The sequence below is a fragment of the Oryx dammah genome, unplaced genomic scaffold (genome assembly GCF_014754425.2).
Source record: "Oryx dammah isolate SB20612 unplaced genomic scaffold, SCBI_Odam_1.1 HiC_scaffold_2, whole genome shotgun sequence".
Taxonomy (NCBI): Eukaryota; Metazoa; Chordata; class Mammalia; order Artiodactyla; family Bovidae; genus Oryx; species Oryx dammah.
In genome coordinates, this window is record NW_024070186.1 from 113,174,787 (window position 1) to 113,192,103 (window position 17,317).

Sequence of the window (17,317 nt, forward strand, 5' to 3'; positions counted from 1 at the left end):
TTCTCTAAACCATCTCATTTCTCCTATTTTCAAACACTCAAATGTCTCTCATCTATTCCTCCTGTCAACCCATCCATCTCCCTAATCCACTTCTTTTTCCACCAATCATTCCTTGTAATCTTATTAACCCCTCAAATCTATTGTAATCAATCTATAAAGTCAGCGATAATATCACTCTGAACAAATCCAAATGTCTCCGTTGAGTAACGTTTTGCATATTGGACTATTCTCTTCTACCAGAAACGATTGCCTTGGCTTGCCTTCCTATTTTGTTTCTTCTGCCTCACTAACTTATTCCTCTGTTTCAGTCCTCTTTCTCTATTTCATTCCCTGAAAGGAGGGTGTTGAGGCCTTTGTTTCTCTTCCTGTAGATTTCCAGCATTCTCTCCATCTCTAATCTCTACTTCTTGCCCAACCTTCAATTACTGTACATTTGAATTATAGACCCACATTTTTTAGACATCTGGGGGTGTAGGGAGTGGGGGGACACTAAGAGGAATGGTGTGAAGTGATGTGTCTTGATAAAATTGACATTGATAATTAATGTCTCATGTCCTGTACCAAATGCTACATAAAACATGTAATGAAAGATATAATGAAAACTACTCAGATATTTCTTTATACCACCTGTGCGTATTAGAATATTACATGTCCCTCGAAAATTCCTCATTTGGGGTGCTTAATGCAGGAGACCCCAGTTCAATCCCTGGGTTGGGAAGATCCACTGGAGAAGAGATAGGCTACCTAGTCCAGTATTCTTGGGCTTCCCTGGTGGCTCAGCTGGTAAAGAATCCACCTAGAATGTAAAGAATCTGCCTGCAATGCGGGAGACCTGGGTTCAGTCACTGGGTTGGGGAGATGCCCTGGAGAAGGGAAGGGCTACCCACTCCAGTATTCTGGCCTGGAGAATTCCACAGACTGTATAGTCCATGGGGTCACAGAGTCGGACATAACTGAGCAACTTTCACTTTAGGGTCATCTTTGAAACCCCTTCAAAGTCATGGGGTTCTATTCCTTCCAGATTGTATCAGATTTATCCCATCCTTTTCATGTTTACTATTTACACCTTAGTTGGATCTCTCATGGTCTATAGCATCTATTGTTTTGATTGTGTCAATGGCTCCCTGCCTTGTGTTCTTTTTCTTGTTTTTCCCTGTCCAACCCAGCCTCAGATGCACAGACTGATTTATCTTTTTTAGAGAGATGTTTTCCACATTTTGCCCCCTCTTAACAACTGGAAATGGCCTATTCCCAGGTCTAAGCTGAAGGTATTTCAAAGTAATTTAGCTTAAAATTTGTAGCAACAAAACTTGTAGCTAATAAAGAATGTCTTAAAATATTTGACAAAATCTTTCAAAAGAAACTTATAGATAAGGTGAAGAAACATAAGCTGCTGCTGTGCTACGCTGTGCTTTGTTACTCAGTAGTGTCCAATTCTTTGCAACCCCATGGACTGTAGCCCACCAGGCTCCTCTGTCCATGGGGATTCTCCAGGCAAGAATACTGGAGTGGGTTACCAAGCCCTCCTCTAGGGGATCTTCCCAACCCAAGTCTCCCACATTGCAGGCGGATTCTTTACTATCTGAGCCACCAGGGAAGCCCAAGAATACGAGAGTAGGTCTGATCCCTTTTCCAGGGGAACTTTCTCACCAAGAAATCAAACCAGGGTCTTTTGCATTGCAGGCGGAAGTCCAAATGTAAGCTACATTTTGGCAAAACGAAAGAGCTTCATGTCTGATTGAAGAGATCCTGTGTTTCAGAGTTGTGTTTGACCTTGTTTTAGTCCATGTGTTAATCAGTGACTCATATGAAGGCAAAAACGTGCTTATATCATCTTTAGAAAACCAATATTGTGGAGATTCACATTAACAGAACTGAAATTCAAAACATTCTCTCTGGGCTTGAAAATGCCACTAATATTGACCCAAAGTTTTATGAAAGAAATAATATGGTTTGACAGCAACACTTGTGAGAATATAATATATTTTAGCTGACAATGAACTTAATACTAATATAGATGAATAACATGATTTGGATAATGAAATCTAAACCTAGCTTAACAGAATATTTTTTCTCTATAGAAGACACAAAACTAATTTGATAGTCCCTAAGTTAAGGCACTAGGGTTAGTCTGTTGTTATTCTAACAAAAGCACTGACATTGGTTCTGCATCTACCAGCAAAGGCAAAATGCCACAATTGCCTAGTATTATCTTTCCTATTATAGTTCCTGGATCCCAGTATATGTTCAATACTTGTTGCTTTAATAAACAAGTAAATGGACACACAGTGATAAGGGGCAGAACTAAGCCTACTAATAACACCATCAACATATCTCACAGAAGTTGTAAATTTTTAAAGCTTTCATGTACGGGTATATGTGATGAATACGTGTATAAAATAAAGAAGGTGTTGACCTTCTTTCAAAAAGCTTACAAAACACAAGCAAGTATAGTTGTGTCATGCTTAAGGAATAATTTCTGACAGTTAAAGAAATGTAGCATATAAAAATGAGCAAGGCATGAGTGTTATCTATTTTGGCCAAAGTCATCAATTTTATTCTCAGAGAAAGACTTCAGTGAAACTGAAGTTGATAAAGGCTATTTTTTTCAAATTCACAAGAATCTGACTTTTGTCAAGCCAAACATAATCAAGAGAAGTAGCATGGTAGAAATACCCCAAAGCTGCATGAAAATAACAATTTTCCCAATGAAGGTGGGCTTCCTGACCTCCCTCTAAGGGAAAACCAGTAGAATCTCTCATTAAAAAGAGGATTTCGTTGTATGGAATTGTACTTTCTGACTATCGTGTATCAGCGGCGATGATGTGAGAATTTGGCACAAGTCAAATGAATAAGTATTTATTGAGTGCTTAAAGGTTCCCTGCCTTGAAATAAAAGATTTGATATTTTCAAAGTTTTGTGAAAGAATGAGACAATGTGCTATATCAAAGGAAAGCATCCAAGCTATTTAACGTCCAGCCAAGTGTATTCCAAACGCTATGCCAAAATATGGCACTGATAAAGACAAAGATCTGGGTTGGACAGAAATTTTGTGAGTATTATAAAATAAAGATTCCTTAGAGGATAACTTAGTCATAATAGGTATGCCTCGTGACCCCAAGCATCAGAGTTGATGAGTGAGCTTTGAACACATGTGCCAACTCTGATTGTTGATAGTGGCTACTAAAAGTCATTGACCACGAAAGATTCTGAAGCTGAGTCTACACTAACTGGGGAAAAGAATTGAATCAGTCATATCTGATATGAATGGGAAATTAATAGCATATTTCCTATGGCAGATCTAAAGATACCACATGCTGGTGTGTAATGAAATCAACAAACATCCAAAAGCATCTTCTCTGAAGTTTTCTCAACCAGACTAACCCCAGTTTAAAAAATAAAAAATAAACCTTATGAAAAAGGATTTGACTTATTGATAATACTTTCTCTTAAAATGTCCTCTCCCTTCCCAGCTTCATTGCCTATGCCTGCTGCCTGACATCTCCAACTTCCAATAACCCAATGAGATTTTTTTGGACTGGGGATTATATTCCCAGGATTTTCTGCCATTCTCCAGTGTTCTCTAAGATGAATACTAGGTAAGCTTATCTCCTTAAGACTTAGTTGAATTTAAAGAATACTTAAATTTTAGTGCCATTCCCAAAACTCTTCCCCCTTTTAAACAGTGTCTGCCTCTTGAGAGACATTGCTTTTCCCCATCTGCTTCTCCCAGTTTTACTACTTTAACCCAAAAGAGTTCAGTAAGGGAGCTTTAAGAGTACTTCAAGGCAAGAAGAGACTTAGAATAATTTTCTTTCGCTCCCCTACACATTTTAAATTATATTCCTGTCCCCATAAGTTTTCCAGGTAGAATCTCAATACATTACCTGGAGCCTAACAGGTGTACCATAACATTGCTTCCCTTGCCCGGTCCTAAACACATGCTTATTTTATGACTAACATGGGCAAATTATAAAGATTATGTCAATTAAAGAGGTCAAGCAAGGAGAGTCCCATCTGGTACATACTATCTGTTACCTCAGCTTAAAGGCCAAGTTACCATTTTAATGTAGGTGCAGGAACATGATATTAACTAAAAAATATCTCTGATACATATGCTTGCTTTGTGAACCTCTATATAAAACATGAATCCAAGATGAAACACTTCTGATTTTCTTTTTCACAAACAGCAATGGCACTTGCATATCTGCTGTTGTTTATCCTTCTCAACACATATTCTTAACTTGTCTACTGAGCTATGAACATGGTCGCTAGGATCCTTTCCAAGGACAGGTACCACTCTGGCCACCATGGAAAGAAATATAGTAGGATTCTAATTTAATTCCCAGACATCATGAGTCTTTGAAAACTAATTCACTGGAAAGCAATTCATTATGCTTGTGAGCTTCGTTTATTTGCCGAAAACATATTTAAGGATACTATTTTAAAATATTTTCAAATAATTTGAGCATACATTTCTTTGGTATATATGTATTCGTCTTAAAAATGCATATAATATGTTCATGAAGAATATTTCGTAAAAGAACTTTTATGATTAAGTAATCTTGGCAAATTTGGTGAATTACTCATTTGGCATGAATTGACTTGCCTCCCTATAGCAAACACCACTCTGAGAAGTGATAAAATAGTGTTGAACCAAGATTTACTTAAGACAGTAGTGGTCTCAGGCACAGAAGATGGTGTTCCCTGGACGACATTTGGCAATGTCTGGAGACATTTCTGTTGTCCCAGTTTTAAGGCTGTGGAGGAAGGACTATGAGCATTCAGCAGGTAAAGGCCAAGGATACTGCTAAACATCCTACAGCACACAGGCACTCCCCCTACCCCCCACCCACCATCAGAGGATTATCTAGCACGAAATGCCAGTAGTGCCAAGGCTGAGAAACCCTGAGATGTGAAGATACGCCCCTCTAACTCTCCTACATCTCTGGAGCGACTGGGCATGTGTACCACATCATACAACCTTATAGTTGAGAATGATTTTTTTTTTTGCAGTTGGCTGGTTTTTGAGCATCGTGAGTACTTGGAATGTGGTGGTGGTGTTCGGTCACCAAGTCATGTCTGACTCTTTAAGACTGCACGGCTAGTAGCATGCCAGGCTTCTCTGTCCCTCACCATCTCCCAGAGCTTGCTCAAACTCATGTCCATTGAGTCAGTGACACCATCCAACCATCTCAGCACCTGTTACCTTCTTCTCCATCTGCCTTCAATCTTTCTCAGCAACAGGGTCTTTTCCACTGAGTCCATTGCTCACATCAGGTGGCCAAAGCATTGGAGCTTCAGCTTCAGCATCAGTCCTTCCAATGAATATTCAGTTAATTTCCTTCAGGATGGACTGGTTGGATCTCCTTGCTTTCCAAGGGACTCTCAAGAGCCTTCTCCAAAACCATAGTTCAAGAGCGTTAATTCTTTGATGCTCTGCCTTCTTTATGGTCCAACTCTCACATCTGTACATGACTACTGGGAAGACCACAGCCTGGACTATATGAACCTTTGTCAGCAAAGTGATGTCTCTGCTTTTTAACACACAGTCTAGGTTTGTCAAAGCTTTCCTGCCAAGAAGCAATTGTCTTCTAATTTCATGGCTGCAGTCACCATCCACAGTGATTTTAGAATGGAATGTAGTAATGGACAGGAAATAAATGTTGAACAAGTGTGTCAGGCTCTTGGGATTAATAGTCTCCTACAAGTTTGATACACTAGGCCCCAAGGGAAGTATATCTAGAATCAAGGCTATAAAATCTACAATTCTGTAAGATACGCTCCCAGTCCCCTCTGACTACATATGGTTCCTTGCACAAAAATATGTGTTCTCAAGAGTTTAAAAGGAAAATATATATCTTTTTCCAGGTCCCCCCTTCCCCATGTCATTCATAATATAAATCTCCAAAGTAGAAGAACTTGGGAAGGAAGTGGAAGTGGCTCATTTTCTCTCTTCTCCTTTCTCTTCTCATTCCTTCCTCTAAAGACCACAAAATTCCTTTCATAAAAAAGAATGTCAGGCTCTAAAAGAGCTTACAGATTGTTCTAGCAAAAACACAGAACCAAAGAAACAAGGGGAAAAACAAATAGAACATGTAATTACTAGGAACACAGTTTGGAACTGCTTTAAACACTTCTGCTCACTCAGAAAAAAAAGAAGTCCCCTTTTCTAAGGCAAAAGTGTGCCCTGACCCCAGTGGAGAACCTTCGCCAGGGTCTCTCCAGTAGGTTCTCAATGCTGCTGGCAGAGGAAATCTTATAGCTCCCTTCCTCCAAAGACCAGCTTGTCAATTCCTTCCTGTTACCTCCCAGGACCACCAGTTGAAAGTGACCAAAGAAACCTTACAGTGTCTTGGGGGCAATTTTCTTCACTACTAAAGAGTCAAAGAAAAAGGAATAGAAACAGAAAGATGATTGTTATGGTGTTAGTGGAGAGAACAAATGGCTTGACTCACTAGGACAAAGTCCAGTGCCTTCCTTTACAGGGTCCAGAAACCCCAGAACACCAGGATTTCAAGCACAGAAAGAAATGGCCAGACAAGCATAGGATAAATCAATTGAGTGAGGGAAGAGACAGTGATGTCATTCTGACCTGTCCCTACCCTGTCTGAATGGGGGAACAAAGAAAGAGACAGAATGTTAGAAGTGGAAAACACTGCAAAAGTTGTCCGAGTCTGGGCGATGAGGAAATAGATCTCCAGGGGGTGTTATTCAAGTGTTGTCAGATGCTAGTAAAAATCATAAGCAAGCCTCCCCACTTCCAAAATAGTATCCTTTTGACACCACTTACATTTATGAACATATAACTATACTATCAACTCCCTTATCTTCACCATGGTTGTTTTGTAGGTTTGACAATATTGGGGCTCTAACATATGACAGTATAAGATGAAATATCAGGTAAAAAGATATTAGCAAGTTATATATACAGTCTACTAAACAGCATTCTATAAAAATAAATTCAAGTTATTGACCTCATAGAAAATGTCTAGGAATTAAGCATAAAAATATTTCTGACTCTTATGACTCTTTTTCTATGAGCTAGTTTTCATACTGGTACACTAATAGCCTTCAGTACATGGTATTGGTACTTTAAACCAATTAAAAGATATTTTTTAAATGAAAAATTATGATGTGAACTCCACAAGACAAATGCATCCACGTGGAATTTATTGTTTAGTTGAGCAACTGATGGTGGTTGCAACACCTAAAATATTATGAGAATATAATTATGACTGAGCTAAGTGTAGACAGCCCAGATTAAGCCAAAACCTTCCATGTACAGTCATATAATCTTTCTTTAATAAGACTCATGAGATTATCCCCAGACTGACACCACATGTTCTCTTGGGCATGATAAAGCATCTAGTCTCTTTTTCCAAATTCATCCAGCTCTCTAAACAATAAAATTTAAACATTGGCTTCTCAAAAATGTGTCCACAACCAGCAGGAGGCAGAAAATGCTTTCCTACCTTATTATTGCTTTCTAATGCCATTTCTATCACCTTCAAGGGACTCAAAGATGATCAGATTAACTTGTAACTCTTAGGTTGGTGCTAAAGCAGTTGCAGTTTTGCATTGTTGAATTTTGCCGTTTGATATTAGAATACATTCTTAAATAAATGTGGTTATGTCATATATCGTTTTAATGCACATTTCTCACTTTATGTTTTTTGCTAATGAATTATTGCTTGCTACTTATTTGATATTTATTTTAGACTAGGGAAATTATGTTAGACTAAAAGCAAATTCAAGAAAAATTTTTATTTGAATACCAAATAGGGAATAAAGCAGTGGATGCAACTTGCAACATCAAAAATGTATTTGGCCCAGGAACTGCTAACAAATGTACAATGCAGTGATAGTTCAGGAAGCTGTACAGAGGACATGAGAGCCTTGAAGATGAGGAGTATGGAGTGGACAGCCATAGGAAGCTGACCATGACTAATTGAGAGCCATCATCAAACTGATCCTCTTACAACTACATGAGAAGTTGCCTAAGAACTCAGGGTTGACCATTCTGCAGTCATTCCACATTTGAAGTAAACTGGAAAGGTGAAACAGCTCAATAAGTGGGTGCCCCATGAGCTGACTGAAAATCAAAAAAATCAAGTGTTGTCTTCTCTTACTTTGTGCAACAACAGCAAACCATTTCTAGATCAGATTGTGATGTGCAATGAAAAGCGGATTTTATATGACAACCAGCAAGGACAACCAACTCAGTGGTTGTACTGAGAAGAAGCTCCAAAGTACTTCCCAAAGCCAAACTTGCACCATAAAAAGGTCATGGGCACTGTTTAGCGGTCTGCTGCCCGTCTGATCCATTACAGCTTTCTGATTCCCAGCAAAACCGTTACATCGCAGAAGTATGTTCAGGAAATAGATGAGATGCATTGAAAACTTCAACACCTGCAGACTGCTTTGGTCAACAGAAAGGGCCCAGTTCTTCTCCAAGACAATGCCTGTCCACACATCACACAACTGCTACTTCAAAAGTTGAACAAATTGGGCTATGAAGTCTTGCCTCATTCAACATGTTCACCTGACCTCTCACCAACTGACTACCACTTCTTCAAGCATCTTGACACCTTCTTGCAGAGAAAATGCGTCCACAACCAGCAGGAGGCACGAGTTTGCTTTCCATGAGTTTGTCAAATCCTGAAGTATGGATTTTTATGCTATAAGAATAAACAAACGTATTTTTCTTTGGCAAGAATATGTTGATGGTAATGGTTCCTATTCTAATTAATACAGATGTGTTTGAGCCTAATTATAATTTAAAATTCACAGTTCAAAACCACAATTACTTTTTCATCAACCTAATAAATGTGTTCAGCAAATTTGTTTATTGTCAAAATTCCTTTAAAAAATCTTGCAAAACAGAGTGACAAAAGAGTCACAAATCTTAATTAAAAAAAAAAAAGCAATTTATTTCCTTTGAGTTCTGAAAAGATTGCCAATTTACCTTGGTGTCTTAATTAACCTAGGATAGTTTTTTTTTTTTTTTAAGGCATCTGAGCCCTTTCATTGCTTTGTAAGATATACAAATAAAAACTAGAATTTTTGTTGTGACCCCCCTCAGAAAAAAACACAGAAAACCTATCATCTCTAAAGAAGCCAAAAAACTTCAAGAAACTGTAACAAAGGTGCCAATAACATTCTTTTCAGCAGCAAAACCAAGTGTTAGATATAGTCTCAGGCAATGGATGGTGGTTTCAAAAAAAAAGATCAGAGACTAAAGTAAATTTTTCTCACCAATATTGCCCCACTATGCTTCTCATTCATTCTCTACAATAACATGGGAGCTCAACTGGCTATAAAGTCTTTCACTGACCAATAAGACACTATTACAAGCTTCTGTGAAGACTTCCCAAGATATAGAAAGAAAAGAAAGAAAGAAAGTGAAGTCGCTCAGTTGTGTCTGACTTTTTGACCCCATGGACTGTAGCCTACCAGGCTCCTGTGTCCATGGGATTTTCCAGACAAGAATACTGGAGTGAGTTGCCATTTCCTTCTCCAGGAGATCTTCCCGACCCAAGGATTGAACCCGGGTCTCCCACATTGTAAGCAGAGGCTTTACGGTCTGAGCCACCAGGGAAGTCCAAGATATAGAAAGGCATTTAGAATTAGAATTGTCAGCTAGAGTCACAGATACTTGTAATAATTGTTGTCACTCCGATGTCTAGAGGCATATAAAGATTAGGCCAAGTATGAAAATAACTTGGACACTGTTATTCATGACTATCCAGGTAATACCAGGTGGTTTGCATGCCCCTTGGTATCTCTTAATTAGTGGCTGGGCAGTGCATGATGACAGCCCCAGCTCTCTTGCTGTAGCTATGAGATATGACTTATACTCCAGAGTTCCTCTGTGCAACCAGGCTATAGGACTTTGCCTAAGATTGCATCCTTGCTGAGTTTCCTCCCCTTCCTGGTCCTGACTCTCCCACTCCCTTCCCTGTTTCCCTGGAAGACTTCCTAAAAATTTGTTATATTTTTGTTGTTTAGTTGCTAAGTTGTGTCTGACTCTTTTGCAACCCCATGGACTGTGGCGGGCCAGGCTCCTCTGTCCTCGGGATTTCCCAGGCAAGAATACTGGGGTGGTGGCAGGCCAGGCTCCTCTGTCCACGGGATTTCCCAGGCGAGAATACTGGGGTGGGTTGCCATTTCCTTCTCCAGTGGACTGAATCTGCATCTCCTGCACTGGCAGGCAGACTCTTTATCACTGAGCCACTAAATAAACAAATAAATTACTTACATATTAATTTTCAGCTCAGAGTTTGATACTGAGAACCAACCTAAGACATTTGCTTGTATTTTAAGAATTGGTAGATTTCACATAATCCAGTTCTAGCTTTTCTTAAAATATGGAAAGTTCTGGCAACACAGAGCTAGGATCATCATGCACTGTCAGTGTGATTGCTGCAATTCACCACTGCCTTCTCCTGTTGAACCTACTCATTTCAGTCATTTGCCTGCCTACTGGCATTTGGTTTTGCTACGCATTCACTGGACCATAGCTCCCTATAAAAGGCAAAATAATGGTCCCTATGATGTCCATGTCCTAATCTCCAGAACTTGTGAGTATATTACTTTACAAGCAGAAGGGACTTAGCAAATGTGCTTAAGGGTACAGACCTTGAGTTGGGGAGAGTACTTCGGATTTTCCGGGTGGACCAAGTTTAATCACACAAGTTCTTAAAAGTGGAGAACCTTTCACGGCTATCAGTTCCGTTCAGTTCAGTCACTCAGTCGTGTCCGACTCTTTGCAACCCCATTGAATTGCAGCATGCTAGGCCTCCCTGTCCATCACCATCTCCCGAAGCTCACTCAAACTCACATCCATCGAGTCGGTGATGCCATCCAGCCATCTCATCCTCTGTCATCCCCTTTTCCTCCTGCCCCCAATCCCTCCCAGCATCAGAGTCTTTGCCAATGAGTCAACTCTTCTCATGAGGTGGCCAAAGTACTGGAGTTTCAGCTTTAGCATCATTCCTTCCAAAGAACACCCAGGGCTGATCTCCATTAGAATGGACTAGCTGGATCTCCTTGCAGTCCAAGGGACTCTCAAGAGTCTTCTCCAACATCACAGTTCAAAAGCATCAATTCTTTGGTACTTAGCTCTCTTCACAGTCCAACTCTCACATTCATACGTGACCACAGGAAAAACCATAGCCTTGACTAGACGGAATTTTGTTGGCAAAGTAATGTCTCTGCTTTTGAATATGCTATCTAGGTTGATCATAACTTTCCTTCCAAGGAGTAAGCGTCTTTTAATTTCATGGCTGCAATCACCATCTGCAGTGATTTTGGAGCCCCCAAAAATAAAGTCTGACACTATTTCCACTGTTTCCCCATCTATCTGCCATGAAGTGATGGGACCAGATGCCATGATCTTCATTTTCTGAATGTTGAGCTTTAAGCCAACTTTTTCACTCTCCTCTTTCACTTTCATCAAGAGGCTTTTGAGTTCCTCTTCGCTTTGTGCCATAAGGGTGGTGTCATCTGCATAGCTGAGGTTATTGATATTTCTCCCAGCAATCTTGATTCATGGCTATAGTCATTGGAAAAAGGAGATGAAGGACAAAGAGACAAATACCATTTTGCTGGCATTGAAGATAGAGGAAAGGGGCCAAAATCATAGCCTTTTGACTCTGGAAAAGGCAGGAAAGGGGATTCTGCCCTAAGGATTCCAGAAAGAAATACAGGCTTTCTAAAGCCTTGATTTTAGCCAAGTGAGACATATGTTGGACTGCTAGCCTACAGAACTGTAAAATACTAAATTTGCATTGTTTTAAGTTGCAAATTGTGTGGTAGTTGTTACAGCAACTACAGAAAACATATACACTCCATGAGGACAGAGATTACGTCTGTCTTGGTTATTGCCATGTCCCTGTCACCTGGTCCAGTGCCTGATACATAAAAAGCATTCAATAAATGTGTGTTAATTAATACATGACTATAACTTTCTAAGTTTTCACAAGTAAAACTTCAGTGAATAAAGTCCCATTTGCTCTTAGCATTTACATTGAATGTAGACATTTATATTCCAACTCAGTATCTTTTAACACTGAAATTGTAATCTTTTCCACTGACCTTGTCTAATCAGTACAGGCTCTTGGGTTTGTTTGTTTGTTTGTTTGTTAACTCTTTGTACTTATTCAAATTCTGTGTTGGGTAAAATGGTCAAAACAGGCCACAATATTCCAGAAACTAAAAAATGTGGAAATCTCTTCTCCATAGGATGAGTAACAGAATACTACTTCAGAATGAATCCGTAGGGCCAAAAGGTATGGAGGAGCAAGAGGGCCGTATAATGACATGACTTTACATGGCTAGTCTGGAGTATAGTCGTGTATCTGAGATATCAGAGAGCCTGACAACATTTTTTATTTGTACACCTGCTCTTTAATTTTTCTGTAGTGGGAGAGTGATAGAGGAAGTGGATATCAGTAATGAAGTGAGTAGGATTAAAATAAGGTTATTCTGACTTGTAACAGAGAATTATCTCCTTTTACTATATTTCACATTCAGTTGTAACCTTCCTAGAAGTAGAACTTTATCAACTAAAATTTTTAGTACCATGTCTTATACAATTTCCAAATTACTAAATTTCATTTTCTGCACATTGACTTATCAAAATAATAGCCCAGGGATGGCATTATTTTATAAGGACTAGAAAGACCATATCTGACAAAAATCATGCTAACATAAACAAAAGATACTGAAATAGTACTTTGAAATAAAACAAGATTCCATTTTGGACAATGACATTGTAGGAGACAAACACAAGTATAGAAATAGTCAGAAAAAAATCCTTGGGGTAAAAATTGTGAATGACATGGTTCCAGATGTCTAAATGCCAGTGCTAAGAGAATATGAACTCAAAATCAATGAGAGAGTTGGTAAGCTGAGATTTTTCCAAAGATATTTCTGATAGAATGAAATAGAATGTGAAAAACATTTGAGACAAGAGGAAAGAAGAGTAACAGTAACATTTAGTATTGCATAAAACCTCTTGATAAAAATTAAGATATAACTGATAAAAATTATATATCCTAAAATACTGTGAAGTGGGAGTTCTTATTAATGACTTTAACTGATTGAATTACTCCAATGGACCTAATGACTTCCAAATTCACTCAGCTGCTCCATGGTGCATCCAGGATGCCATTCTAGGTCTCTAACTACAGATTCTCGACTCTTCTGTACACATTCTGTGTAATTTGAGAGGGTACCACAGAGTGCCTAACCAGACTAAGGATATGAATGAATATTGGTTGTGAATCTGCTGAATGAACACTAGAAACACTGATACAGTAAATGAAATACACTGGTTAGGTGATAAACTTTCTTTTTCTTTGTACTACTTAGCCCATTATCATAAAATTAATGATCCTGGCATCACAGAATTAAAGTGAGGTAACAGCAAACTGAGATACATATAAATCTGCATGCATCAGACCATCAGACTGGTTTTGAAACTTTGAGAAATACAGCCACCTATTGGACTTTGTCTGGTATCGCACTTCTGTTCACCACTTGTTTTTGAATGTTCTTTGCAAAAACAGCTAGGTGTTTTTCTCTCATGAACAAAAGAATTAATAAAAGCCTAGTTGCCACTGTTAGAGGAAATAAACATGGTAAAAGCCAGTAAACTCCCTTATTTGGTCTGTTGAAAAAAAATGGATCAATGTGTTTTCTCTAGACACAGTCTCAGTAAGCTAGAAAGGAACATCCATAAAGAAAAATGGGGAATAAATAAAAATTTTAATCCCTTTACTCACAAAAAAGAAAACATAAGAGTTTGTTATTTGTTCACTCCAGTACTGGCCTCTTGAGCAGGGGTTGGCAAATTTGTTTTACCAAGTTTTTCAAACAATAAACAGTTAATAAGGTTTTAAAGGCCTTTACATTTCTATTCCAACTACTCCACTCTGGTGCTGTAACACCATGAAGCCATACATAATATGCAAACAGTAAGCACAACTGTGTGTCAATAACTTTATTGACAAAAACAGTTGGTGGGCTAGGTTTGGTCCACAGGCTGTTTTCCAATACCTGCCTTCGAACATGGCAGGGAAACTCCCACCTTGAGGCCTTTGCTCTGACTATTCACTCTGCCAGGGACACTCTTCCTCTAAATAACCACATATATTACTCACACATTTTTACAAGTCTTTATTCAGATATCATCTTTTCAATGAGACCTACCCAAATTTAAAAGTTTAATTCTATTTCTCCTGCTTTATTTTTTCCATAGCACTTAGCACATTCTAATATAGGATATATATTATATTCATTGTTTATATTAGGAGATCTGTCTCTTCCCATATAATATAAGCTGCATCATGAAATTTGTGTTTGATTTGCCTATGAAATATCCCAAGCCCTTAGAACAGCTCCTCAAATATAGTAGGTACTCAGTAAGTATTGGTTTAATGAAAGGATGACTTTTTAGCATTTGTTTTAAAAAAAAAAACCCTAAGAAAGTTTAGTAACGTGACTCCCAAAGGGAGTAAATTGAGCCAAAAAATAAGCAAGCCTTGTCCCTATTTCAAAAAATTTCTGAAGTTCTGCTTTTCTCACACATTAAAGTGGTAAAAATACTACTTTTCAAATCAGTGAGAATATCAATGAATATTAACCCAGACTATATATCATTTTATTTAAGCCATAAAGTACCCTTATTACATAGACATCTCATCCTTGCTTTACAGATGAGGAAACATTCTCAGAAGAGGCAATACTTGCTAACAGTCACAAGTAGTATGTGAATGGGCCAGAATAAAGGTATTGTGATTTTAAAGTCAAGTTTCCTCACCTCTAATCTAGTTGATTCTTAGTACCTGGTACACTTTGGTACACTCACTTCCTTATCCTTGGCTAGAGACATTACCAGCTCTTAACAGAGTCCCTCCCAAGGTCTAGACTCCTGCTCACTGCCCAAACCTCTGCTCCCTGGTCACTGATTTCCTGGATAATATTTTCCACTCTGGATTTTCAAATATCACCCACTACTCTACCCTTGTGCTCTATTCATGAATGGGACAATCCCACCTCTTTGGAGAACCTCTCCCTCAACCATAAGTATCAACTCTTTCCCTGTGTCTCTCTATATACTGTCTGTAGCCATAACTTCTGAATATCATGTTCTCGTTTTATGCAAATTCGGGTGTCCCCAAAATGCCTGCCCCAAACAAGATTCAGTATAAAAGGCATAAAAGTCATAGTCTGCTTTCTACTGGAGAGTTTCACCTAAAATGTCGCTAGTTAGAAGCTCTTTTGTGAAGTAAGACTCCCAAATAGGAATAAAACTGAACACAGTTCTTGCTGCACTGTCTCCTATTAAAGACAGGTTGGTAGAAATGACAACAGAGCAAAGGAGGAAAACTGAGCTGTAACACGGAGGAAGAAATAATGAGGCTTGGTGGAAAAATGAAGGCTTGATGAAAAAAGTGAACAGTAGAAGGTCACAGAAAAATAGAATGGGTCCACAGAATCTCCAGCGATCTCCATGTGATCAGAAGAATAGCGATGCCACTGATGTCGGAAAAGGAGTAGCTGGAAAGTGGAGTAAATGTGGACAGGAAGATAAATTCCCTTGAAAAATGTAAATCACCATAGAGGCAATGAAATGTAAATTAGTCTTCTAGAGTACAGCATTATATAATTTTCTTATTTTTAAAATAATTTTATTGGAGTATAGTTTATTCACAATGTGTTAATTTCAGGTGTACAGCAAAGTGATTCGGTTATACATGTATTCATCATTTTTAGATTCTTTTCTCATCTAGATTATCACAGAATATTAAGTATAATTCACTGTGCTCTACAGTAAGTCCTTATTGGCAGCTATCTTTCTTTATTTTGTTTTGTTTTGTTGATGTTGTTTTGGCCACTCAGCCTGCGAGATCTTAGTTCTCTGAGCAGGGGTCAAACCTATGCCTCCTGAGGTGGAACTACCAACTCTTAATCACTGGACTGCCGGAGAAGTCCGAGTTACCTTACATATACAGTGTGTGTATGTCCATCCCAAGCACCTGATTTATTCCTCCCCTCTGTTTCCCTTTTGGTAATCATGTTTGTTTTTGATATCTGTAAATCTGTTTCTCTTTTGTAAATAAGTTCATTTGTATCTTTTCTAATTAGATTACACATATGAGTAACATCGTGTGGTATCTGTCTTTCTCTGTCTGACTTTACTTAGTATGATTATCTCTTGATCCATCCGTGTTGTTGCAAAGGACATTATCCCTTTCCTTTAACGGCTGAGTAACATTCCTTTATATATATATACACCCTGCATCTTCTTTATCCATTCATCTGTCAAAGGACATTTAGGTTGCTTCCATGTCTTGGCTAACGTAAACAGTGCTGCAGGGAACATAGGGCTGCATGGAGCTTTTCAGATTGTAGTTTTCTCCAGACATATGCCCAGGCTTGGGGTTGCTGGATCATATAGTAGTTCTATTTTCAGTTTTTTAAGGAACCTCCATACTGGTCTCCATAGAGGTTGTACCAATTTACATTCCAAGAGAATTTTTTAAATTTGTTTTCACATTTATTTAGTGTCACACAAAGCCACCTGAGATGGTTAGGTACAATATATTCATCCCTTATTTGACAAACGAAACTGAAGCCCAAAGAGGAAAACAGCTACAGTCCCACAGACCTGGAGCATGAACTCAGTTCTCAGGACTCCTTGTCCACTGCACTTTCCACTCCATCATTTGGCCTTCCAGGCCAACTACAACAATTGATAACTTTATCTGAATGTAATTCAGCTAAAGTCATTCAAGTCAATAAAAGACAGAGAGAACTTAGCCAAGTGACTTCTTAAGTCAAAAACAGTTTATAATAAAAGCTACAGGTCATAAACTTAAAGACACAGATATTTTATTTGATGAGAGAATAAAATAGACATGGAAAAAAATATTAAGTGTTAGTATTACAGGATAGTTGAGTCTATCTGTCTTTCTCCAAGCATCCACAAATTCCCCTTAACTTCATTAAATTCCATGATCTAGGGGCCAACCTCTGTACTTTCCCATCACAAATAACCAAAACATTCATTTTTGCAGGATTATTTCATTTCAAATGTCAGTGATATGAATGATTGTCTTTTGAAAGACCCTATGAGCCGCATATTTAAAGCAATATTTGCTGGTACTTTAATCTCCAAAGCGATGAAAATGTTTTTCCTTCTGGAGTGTTTCTTAAAAAGATAATGGTATTTTAGAAATAAATCAATATTTTGTTCTTATGTAAAAGTTCACCTGAGAAGTGCAACATGTCTGGGTTTTAAGCTTTA